At 31.2% G+C, this 10,065-nt stretch overlaps 1 long non-coding RNA gene and 3 other non-coding genes across 4 annotated transcripts; all 4 read left to right on the forward strand.

Moving 5' to 3' along the window:
* Positions 1-6,136: 6,136 nt before the first annotated feature.
* LOC120078111 lies at positions 6,137-9,142 on the forward strand. The gene is made up of 2 exons (XR_005481923.1): positions 6,137-8,583; positions 8,750-9,142. It is a non-coding gene; the product is annotated as an uncharacterized LOC120078111 (long non-coding RNA).
* On the forward strand, positions 6,560-6,635 carry LOC120078858. The gene has a single exon (XR_005482138.1). It is a non-coding gene; the product is annotated as a small nucleolar RNA Z102/R77 (small nucleolar RNA).
* Positions 6,750-6,827, forward strand: LOC120078860. The gene has a single exon (XR_005482140.1). It is a non-coding gene; the product is annotated as a small nucleolar RNA Z102/R77 (small nucleolar RNA).
* On the forward strand, positions 7,087-7,161 carry LOC120078857. Its single transcript, XR_005482137.1, has one exon. It is a non-coding gene; the product is annotated as a small nucleolar RNA Z102/R77 (small nucleolar RNA).
* Positions 9,143-10,065: the final 923 nt, after the last annotated feature.

Below are 10,065 nucleotides of genomic sequence, written 5' to 3' on the forward strand. Positions count from 1 at the left end.
TTATATTCGATGGACAGAGAAATATATCTGTGATAATAAGAGTTCAGTTGTTGGTCTTTAGTGAAATGCCTGATAGTTAACAGATGGTGGATCTCGTGGCTAAAGAGTTTAGTCAGCTATTCACGGACCGTTGGACCTTCGAGCCACAGGTTCATTAGGTCCCCTGGGCAGTTCAGATAAAGTCGAGAACCAATGTTTGGGTTAATTTGAAATGTTCAAATTGACAAGAGGAAGTTCGATTATATATGATATAATTGGACTAGTTAATTATATATGATATAATAGGCTAAATGTATGAGATACATTATTATGAAGGAAATTAGATATAAATATGATTTATATCAAGTAGAGGAGAAAAAACTATAGTAGATATGTGATATGAAACTATAGGTTAAAAATATAATATGATTATATTTATTAATATTTTAGTTAGTTAATTATATGATAATTAACCCAACAATCACATTTGGACATGGGTTAGTGGGAATGAGTAGGTGATTGTAACCGATGAAATTAAAATGAAATTGTTTCATTTTGATTAGTGAGTTCAATCGATCGTCCAAAAGAAAAAGTGAAGCGCGCGTTGGTGAAAGTAAACGATCGCTTAAAGAATCGAGAGCTTATGCGATAGTCGCCTCGCGCCTAAACGATCGTCCACCTCGTGCCTAAATGATCGCACACTTGTTCTTACACGATCAGATAGTGATGCTTGTATTTATGAAGTGGAAATATGGATGTTCTACATTGATAGAATTGTGTTGTGCATTCAAGTTTCTCCAACGGAATCCAAGTATAAATTCCTCTGAGTTTCCTGGTAAGTCCAGGGTCGAACACAGGGACTTGTGAAAACAGATTGCGTTGGTAATTTTTATAAAGACTTAACGGAAACCGGATAAATAAATAAAGTGTTGGTTTTGTTCGTTGCGTTGATAAAAAGTAAATAAATGCGGCGGAGTTTGAAAAGAGTTGATAAACGGGAGATGTGATGAATATGCGGTGAACGGGTTGAGAAGGGTTTCGGCTAACACTCCCTAGAATGCGTTCATGCTATGCAATCATGCAACATGCATACAGCAGTAAACTACCTCTCGATGCGAATACCACGGCTTCTAAGGCTAGAACGCATGCGATATATGCGACAAGTCTATAGGGTTTACACCTAAACCTCTATTTCTATTTATGCGATGATAACATGACATCCACACAAATATGCGACCAGATAATATCATTTCCATCTCTAGGATGCATGCGATGCAGGTTGACAAACAGAGTTTATCTCTAAGTCCCTATCTCTTGTTTTTGCAGTTCTAATATTGCTCTCTCGAGTCCAGATTTTAACTTAGCTCTCTCGAGACATTAGGTTCTTTCTTTAGACTCTCTCTCGAGTAACTCTAAAGAGTATTTTACACAACATAAAATAAGACAATCACAAGCAAAGAGCTTCCTAGGTCATGTTAGCTTAGTTCTTCTCAACCCATTCGACTAGTTTAGCTACTCATGCATATTAAGAGAGTGAACAGATGTAGAAATAGAACTTCCATTGTATAAGTATAAAGATGAAGTATAGAATAACAATGCAAGTATAGAATAAAGAGCCTGGTAGCAATCTCTTACTGCCAGGTGTTTACACCGTTTCTACTCGTGCTCAAAATATAATCTCGCTCTCGCGAGAGTTGGCCCACTCTCTGCCCTTACGCCCCAAGGTTCTCTCTCGAGTTGCCCTGAGCGATCTCTGGCGTCATCACTCTTCTCTTGCTCTGCCTTAAAATGGAAAGGAAACTATTAACAGAAGCGTGAACTAAACGGTAAACTAATCAACTACTTAACCCCTTCTCTGAAGAATGCCCTTGGTATTTATAGAGCATCCATGGTGAAAGGCAGCTTCTCTCTCCTGGTTGTATAAATGGGACAGCTTTAATTCCTGATTGATGCGCCGAATAATTACCACCGATAAAGTTGAATGTATTTTGTGACCGTTATTGGCTGTTAACTTAATTTGGATTCGACTATCATCAGCTTTCTGTCCCATCACTCTTAATTGGCCTTTCACTCAGATGCACCCACCATGTTGCGCAGACGAAGTTGCGGCGATCCTTCTTGGACGAATGTTTGCAAGCACGATCAATGCAAAGTCTTGCAGTGAAGTTGCACTCGACCAATGAATTCCTATGATCGCAATCTTTGCATTGCATTAACGCATATTCTACACAAAAATACAAAAATCAACTATTCTAATACGCTAAACGCGTGCGACCGCAATATCATGAAAACGATTCTTAATGGATGCAAGTTGACATATTTCATCAACGAAATCCAACATTGTTTAAGAACTTAGCACTATGATAACGTGCGTTTCTGCCCATTATCAGATAGCTTCTCTAAACGATCGTATAGTGTGTCGATTTTACTAAACGATTGTATAGTGTGCCGATTTTACTAAACGATCGTATACTATTTCCTAAACGATCGTTAAGTAAAACCTACACGATCGTGTTGCTTCTCTCAAACGATAAGCATTTTGTTATGTGATAGTGTCTTCTTCTCTCCCACTTGCTTATCGCCTACACGATCTGGTATTCCTCCTTCCTCTACCAAATTCACCAAAGACCACGCTTTGGGTTTTCACTCCGAGAATACCCGAGGCTCTTTTCTGGTGGCATCATCCCCACAACATTTGTGTTGTGCTGTTGTTCGTGCTATGTAGTCGACGCTGCTGTTGGGCGTTGGTAGATCGCGTGGAGGTTCCACTGCGTTGAGTTCCAAAGATTGAAGATTGTCTTCAACTGGTATGACACTCATTCCCTTGTTATTTTGTTGTTCATAGCATGCCGTTAATTAAGATTTGTTTACTTAACTGTGTGTTTTGAATGTATAATGTGTATTTCGGTCACAATGAGATCTGTCTCTTATACACATCTAGATGTGTATAAGAGACGTGTGTTTTGAATGTATAATGTGTATTTCGGTCACAATGAGATCGGAGCGATCCGAACGTGCTCATGAAACTCTTCGGATAAGAGATCCTTCAAATTTATCTTTAGTTAATTGTAAGGTTAGGTAAAACAGGTTAGAACGGACAGTACGTATCATAAAAGAGTGGTATTTGTTGTCTTCACACCTCCTTCTGGGTGAAAAAGGTAATCTCGAAAAAGGATGTGACATAAGCATAGATTTAAAAATAAAAAACTAGGTTATCAAGTAGGGTCTAAATATAAATTTGCAATTTATGCCTACTGAGCTTAAACTTTCAATTTTGTGTTTAATAAATCCATGAATTCTAAATTTTGTGTCTAATAGATTCCTGAATTTTAAATTTAAAAATCAATTAATTATTTAGATTTAAATTTAAATTTGATGTCTTATTAAACCTTAAACTTTCTATTAAAATATCTGAACTTTACAAAATTCTTAAATCCAAAGAATAAATTTATAATTTAGGTAAATTATAAAAAATATCTTTGAACTATGTAATTTGTTTCAAAATATCCTTAAACTTTTAAAAATATCCTTCAACTTTCAAAAAATATTAGACAACATTATTAGAATTTAGTTTTAGATGAAAAGCATTAATACTTTGTTTAAAAAATGTCTTTTAACTTTTAAAAAATTCAACACCACCCTTAAACTTTACAAAATGTTAAAAATATCCTTATTGTTAGTATATGAAAAGAACCATTAGTACCTTATTTTAAAGATATATTTGAACTTTTAAAAGCTACATTAATACCCTTAACCCTTCAAAAAAAGTTTAAAGAATATTCATACCGGTCAATATGATCCTGTTTTCATATTGATACATTAATTTTTTTCTCCATTTGTTTAATTATTACCTCATTGTCTTAGTAATCAAACAAAACCCAACATTTAAGTTAAAATATAAAATTTCACAAAGTTCCAAATCAAAATTTTCTCTCAAAACTGAACAAAGTGATGATATGTCAAATATTAAAAGAGCCAACAAAAGAATATTATCTCGAACATAGAGAACCTTCTTAACTGATTACAACAAATAGACTAATTTGAATTGTTAATAAGATAAACAAAGCTTTCATTAGTACAAAAATTTATAGTGCACATGTTTCTTTTCTTTTTCCTTCTATTAATTGTTCTCAAATGATGACCCAAATTCTTTTTGTGTCTCCCTCTTTATGTATTAAACTCAAATGACATATTAATACATATCAACTACCCATGCATAACCTTATTAAACTATTTAAGTTCTTTGTTAATTTCATTATTTTATTTCATCTTGCTATCCTATATACCTTAATTGAAGGGGCAATCTTAGAGAATTGAGGAATGAAAGAAGGAGAATAAGAGGGTGTTGAAGAAGAAATAGAAAATAAGAAAATGTTAGATCATAAATTGAAGCAGGGGACAAAGATATGATGAAAAGAGAGGTGATGAATGTAGATAAACAATTTTCATCCACATACTAACGATAAATGTAAGTGCATGCATTTTGTAACTTTTTCTAAGAACTAGGTATTAATTCAATATTTTAAAGTTAAGAGACATTTTTTAAACGGGTTCTAACAATTTCTGTCCATTATACTAATGATAAAGGAATTCCTTAACTTTGTTTTGAAAGTATAGGATATTATTGAAATTTTTTTAAGTTAAGAGATGTTTTTGAAATAAAGATGGTTTCTATCTAAAACTAAGGGGAGAGTATTTTTTAACATTTTTCAAAAGTTTAAGGTTATTGTTGTAACTTTTGAAAGATATGGGATATTTTTGAAACAAAGCACAAAGTTCATTGATATTTTCTATAATTTTCCCTTATAATTTTAAAGGTCCAAAAGAAAATTGGTTTCAATCATATTTTGATACATGAACTTTGAATTTTGTTATATTTTAATTTCTAAACTTTCAAAACATTTGTCTTAATCCTTAAACTCTTAAGAAGTATTTATATTGGTCCCTATTGTCAAAATTCTGTAAACTTATTAATAGAATTATTGGGTGGTATGTAATTTAGATGACCAGATTGACAAATAAGCCGATCAATATTGGTATAAACAGATTGACAAATAAGTATCAACAAGCATTATTATTAGTTTTTTTTTTTTTTTTTAAGAAAACAAAAACTCAATAAGCAGCATATGTTTATTTTTTTAAAAAAAATGATTTAAAAAAATTAAGGTAGAGTTTAGTTTACACAATTTTACTTACAACAACTAAAAGTAATCAAATATTTTAAAAGTTTTAGGACTAGATATTTTAAAAATGGTTAAACAACCTTTTGGTTTCTAAACTTTCATGAAAGTATTAATTTAGTTATTGAATTTTGGTTTGTAACGATTTAGTCAATGTACTTTCAATCCTATAACAAAGTTTCTAAACTCTAGTAACAATTTAGTCTTTATACTTTCAAATTTGTAACAATTTGGTCCCTAGCATAAAAAATTCAACAAAATTAGATCTTAATTTTTATTATTTTATGATGAAGACTTTATATTTTATAAAAATATTGAGTCTCTAATTAGTTTATCGGTTTAGTTAGGTAAGAAATCTCATAAAATATTATCACTAATTTTTATCATAGAGACTAAATTGTTACAAATTTTAAATTACAAGGACTAAATTATTATATAGTAAAGTTCTAGAACTAAGTTGTTACAAAATTGAAAGTATAAGACTAGATCATCAGTACAAATCAATGTTTAGGGATTAAATTGTTGCTTCTATGAAAATTTAGGAATTAAAATGGACTTATAACCTATAAAAATTTATGGACTAAAATAAAACAATATCCAAATTTCATAGTCAAAGCAAGAAATTTAAATTATCTTAAAGAAAAAGAAAATGAAAATGACAAACAATTTACAGAAATAGCGAAAAAAAAAGCTAATAGACTCTGATGGACTTCTATAAATTTCTATTAATGATAACACTAGATTCTATCCGTGTTGGTCAAAGAGATTAAAATTTTACTATTTTATATAAATAGTTTGGTTTATTTTTCTATTTTTGAAAAATTCTCCGTTAACATTGTAATTTAACAAAAAATTGCCTTTGTTTAAAGCATTCATTCTGAGTTCTCAATTGTGAAGAGAGAGTTGGTTGGTTGCCCTAGAAAGATGAAAACCCTACTCTATTTAAACGGTTTAATGGCGCAGCCGCTAAGGTATGAAAAGCTTGGCTTCATTTCTTTTCTCTTTTTCCTTCAATCGAATCAGCCATGCTTGTTCTTCGCGGCTTACGACATTGATTCATTTTGTTCAAACTAATTTTCTATGTCATTGATCTTTCCAAATCTCTGAAGATCTTTTCGCTGTTGCTTTGCGATCAACTACAACGCTACCAAAATCCATACTTTGTTCTTCCAATTTTTATGCTCTTGTTTTTGTTTCATCTGTTTTCCTAATTGTTTGTTTGCTGTTATGATCGCACTCTCGTCTGATTTCGATTGTAATTTCCGTTTGTGATTTTTGTATCTACTTTGTGTTCCTCTTAATTTTAGTAAGAAAATTTTCCTTCTGGCAAGATGATTCTCTTTATTCTTTGGATTTCTTTGAAATCAGTTTTTAAATATTTTCAAGATTCTAATTCTGAAGAATGAAATGATGAGCTTTGTTGTTTTGATTGCCGTGATGATGGCAATTTTTAGTATTAGCTCTAGCTGATCCTTCTCGCTACAATTGATTTTGTTTTTCTGGGTCTTGTTTTACAGCATCAATTCTCTTTATTGTCTTTCATATGGGTTCTTCTTTCGGTTTAAATATTCTTATGGTTCAAATTGTTAAGAATGAAATGAGGAGCCTTATTTTAGTTTTGATTGCTGTCATGATGGCAATTGTTGTATTAGCTCTATCTGATCATTCTTAATACTATTTTGGGCGTCATTTTATCTCCCAGCTTAAAATTTTATTTCTTTCTCTATGGCTTTGAAATTCTAGATTAAATGTAATTAAGGATGTTTTATGGCTTATTCCTCAAAAGAGAAAAAAGGGTTGTTTTAGCTTAATGTCTTCTATTGTCTTGTCTTACTACTAACTTTGTATTTCTCTAGCTGATCAATCTTGGTGTCTTTCATATTGGTTTTCCTTTTAGTTTAAATATTTTTAAGATTCAAATAATCAAGAATGAAATGAGGAACATTGTTGTTTTGATTGCTGTGATGATAGCAATTATTGTATTAGCTCTATCTGATCATTCTTGATACTATTTCGGGTGTCCACATCCTTTTTTTTTATTTATTTTTAAAATTCTCGATTTATGTATGTTAATTGTCTATTTCTTGTCTAACTACATTGGAAATCTATGATATTGGTTGGTTATTGTCATTTTTCTTACAAAGTAGCTTTTTCTGTTTTGGCTATTTTCATGTTTCCTTTTAAGAGGCAATGTCTTTTTTTTCTTTTTAATTTTTGTGAGTGACGGTGTAATACATGCACCTCGACTAAACTCAAACTCACTAGAAAACTTGTGACCTTACATTATTTGGGTGTCAAAGGAATTGGTAAGATATTAAATCTTAAGTAGGTGGTTACCATAGATTTAACTTTTGATCTCTTAGCCTTTTATCAAGATCATGTCCCCTTTTTACCACTAGGACAACCCAGTATAGTTTTTAAGAGGCAATGTTACAATTTTATAGTTCTTGAATTATACTTTATTGTTCCTATCTTATCTTTTGTTATGTAGCTGTGCAGTGTTGGCAATACCGTTAATGATCATTCATTTTAACAATACTTATAGTCATTGTATCTTGTCTCAGTTGTAGATTGGTTTGCTTTGTTTGAGAGGAAAATGAAACTTGATGTTGGGAACATAATATCTCTTCTTTCCTTTGTATAGTGACGATTCAAACTCAAGGTTGCTAAGTTTATAACTTCTTTTCTATGTAATCTAGTTATATGCATTTTGAGGACAGCACATCAACGGAGTTCAAATTAAACTTAAATTTCTAAAACTCACCAAGTCTGAGTGGCTTATTTTCATTAAGTCTTCATTGACCAAGTAAGAATAGGTTATTAGATGGATGCCAAATTCATTGGACTGTTGTTTTGAGATATTCATTGTATATTTGGAAGAAAGGCTCCAATTTTAGAGTGATTGATAGTATTCAACTGTTTTGATTTCTCTTATTTACGTTATTTATAGTTTACTAGGTTGACATGAATGCTACAAGGTTAAATGTACTTGATGTTGGTACATTCTAAGCATATCCTTTATCCATGGCCCTCCATTATAGGCCTATGCTCAAGCCAACAAAGTCCTAGGATTCTATTTAGATGATGTTTGAGATTTTGAATTTTCACTTTTAACATCCTCATCATCTTCATTTTAGCTGAACCTCCAGTTCTAGAGAACTCCATAGTGCCAAATTTGGGACAACTTTAGCATGTAATAAGGTGATTTTAGGATCTATAGGAAAATGCTCTAGAATTCCCAACAATTGATATTCAATGTGTTTTGTTTTGAAGTCATGGGATCTGAATTGCAGTCAAGACTTGGAATCGCCAATTTTGATGGGCAAGATCTCGGATTCATGAAAATTCAAATTAAATGTTACATTACTTACCTTGGAAAGGAGTGCATGAAGCATTACAATCTTAATGGAAGCTCAATGATATGGTATGTTTGGCTACAAAGTTTCTTTTTAGGTTAAGTTCATTTTTGGTGTTGAGAGTATTATTTTCTTAAAAAAATTGTTAGTTCTTTTTTAATTATGTTAATAATAATAATATTTTATTTTAAGATTTCATATCAACTTGAGTTAAATGATATTTCATTAACTAAGGGACCAAAATTTGAAATGTTGGAGACTTACCGATCAATTATGGGGTCGTGGACCGACCATAGTATTTTGGGAGCTAGCATTCTTAAGACCAAAGAGGCAGTTGTAGAAAAAGGGAAAGCTCTCCCTTAGATTTCTTATAGCTGGATTTTTCAAAACCATGAGAATCGGGTTTAATTTTCATTTATTTTGTATAATAATTGTAGGATGAGGATACGAACTTTTGATTTTGATTTTTGGGAGAATGTTATACCAATTATCGTTTTGCTGACTTCCCTTTGGCAACGTAATGATTAATTTGAAACACAGCTCAACCTTTTGAGTGTAATTTATTGTTTTTTTTAATGAGTTGTAAACAAACTATTAGTTGAAATAACAAAGTAAGAAGTTGCCTCTCAAGATGCTTCAATTATCATTCACTTTATATGTTTGGGAGCAAATTTTAGATCGTCAAAATTTCTCTGTCATTTTTAAAATCACCTTAAAAATGCTCTTAATCCCTTAAATTAATTTAATTTTAAATTTTACATGATTTTCATATCATTGAAATTAGTTAGGAAAGATAAAAAATATGTCTCATAATAATTTTGAAAATAAAGAAAAGTGATTTTAAAACCACTTTAGAAACACTACTGAGACATTGTCAAAGAAGTTGATATTCTATGTTTATTAATCAAGTATATGATAAGTTGATAACTGCATTAATTTTAAAATTTGTTAACAAATGCAAATGGGAAATTTGTACGAATAACTTAAAATGACAAAAGACTTGTTTTTTATAAAAAAAAAATAAACGACTTTTGATGTCACATTCGAGTGAAATAATCAAATAAACTTGCATATGCGGAGAAACATCTTGTTCTTTCGCTCTCTTGTTCGTGCACTTTATTAAAGGAATTAAATGTCGATGTAGAAATATTTTAACACTTTTATCTTTGGATTGGGATGGAGAAAAACTAGAATTGATATTATAGAAAGAAGGCCAAACGTTCAATTTTCTATAGTATAGAAAAATTATCATAGAAGACCAATGCTTCAGGAAAATCCTTTGTAGGAACCTCCAAGAACTCGAACAGAAAGACACTGTCAATAGGGCTTTCCCCTTATGTTTCCATAAGGATCACGGATGGTGGGATCCATATTGGTAGGGGTTTGAAGAAATTTTAACAACATCAAAGAGATTTTCTTCTGGTCAAAAGCAGAATCTATAGTGAGGAAAAATAACCCCCTCACACCCATTCTCCACTCTTCTATATAATTGTAAGGGAGGGAGTTATTTTTATTTTAAAATTAATTAATTTAATTAATAAATATATATT

The sequence above is a fragment of the Benincasa hispida genome, chromosome 5 (assembly GCF_009727055.1).
Source record: "Benincasa hispida cultivar B227 chromosome 5, ASM972705v1, whole genome shotgun sequence".
Classification (NCBI taxonomy): domain Eukaryota; kingdom Viridiplantae; phylum Streptophyta; class Magnoliopsida; order Cucurbitales; family Cucurbitaceae; genus Benincasa; species Benincasa hispida.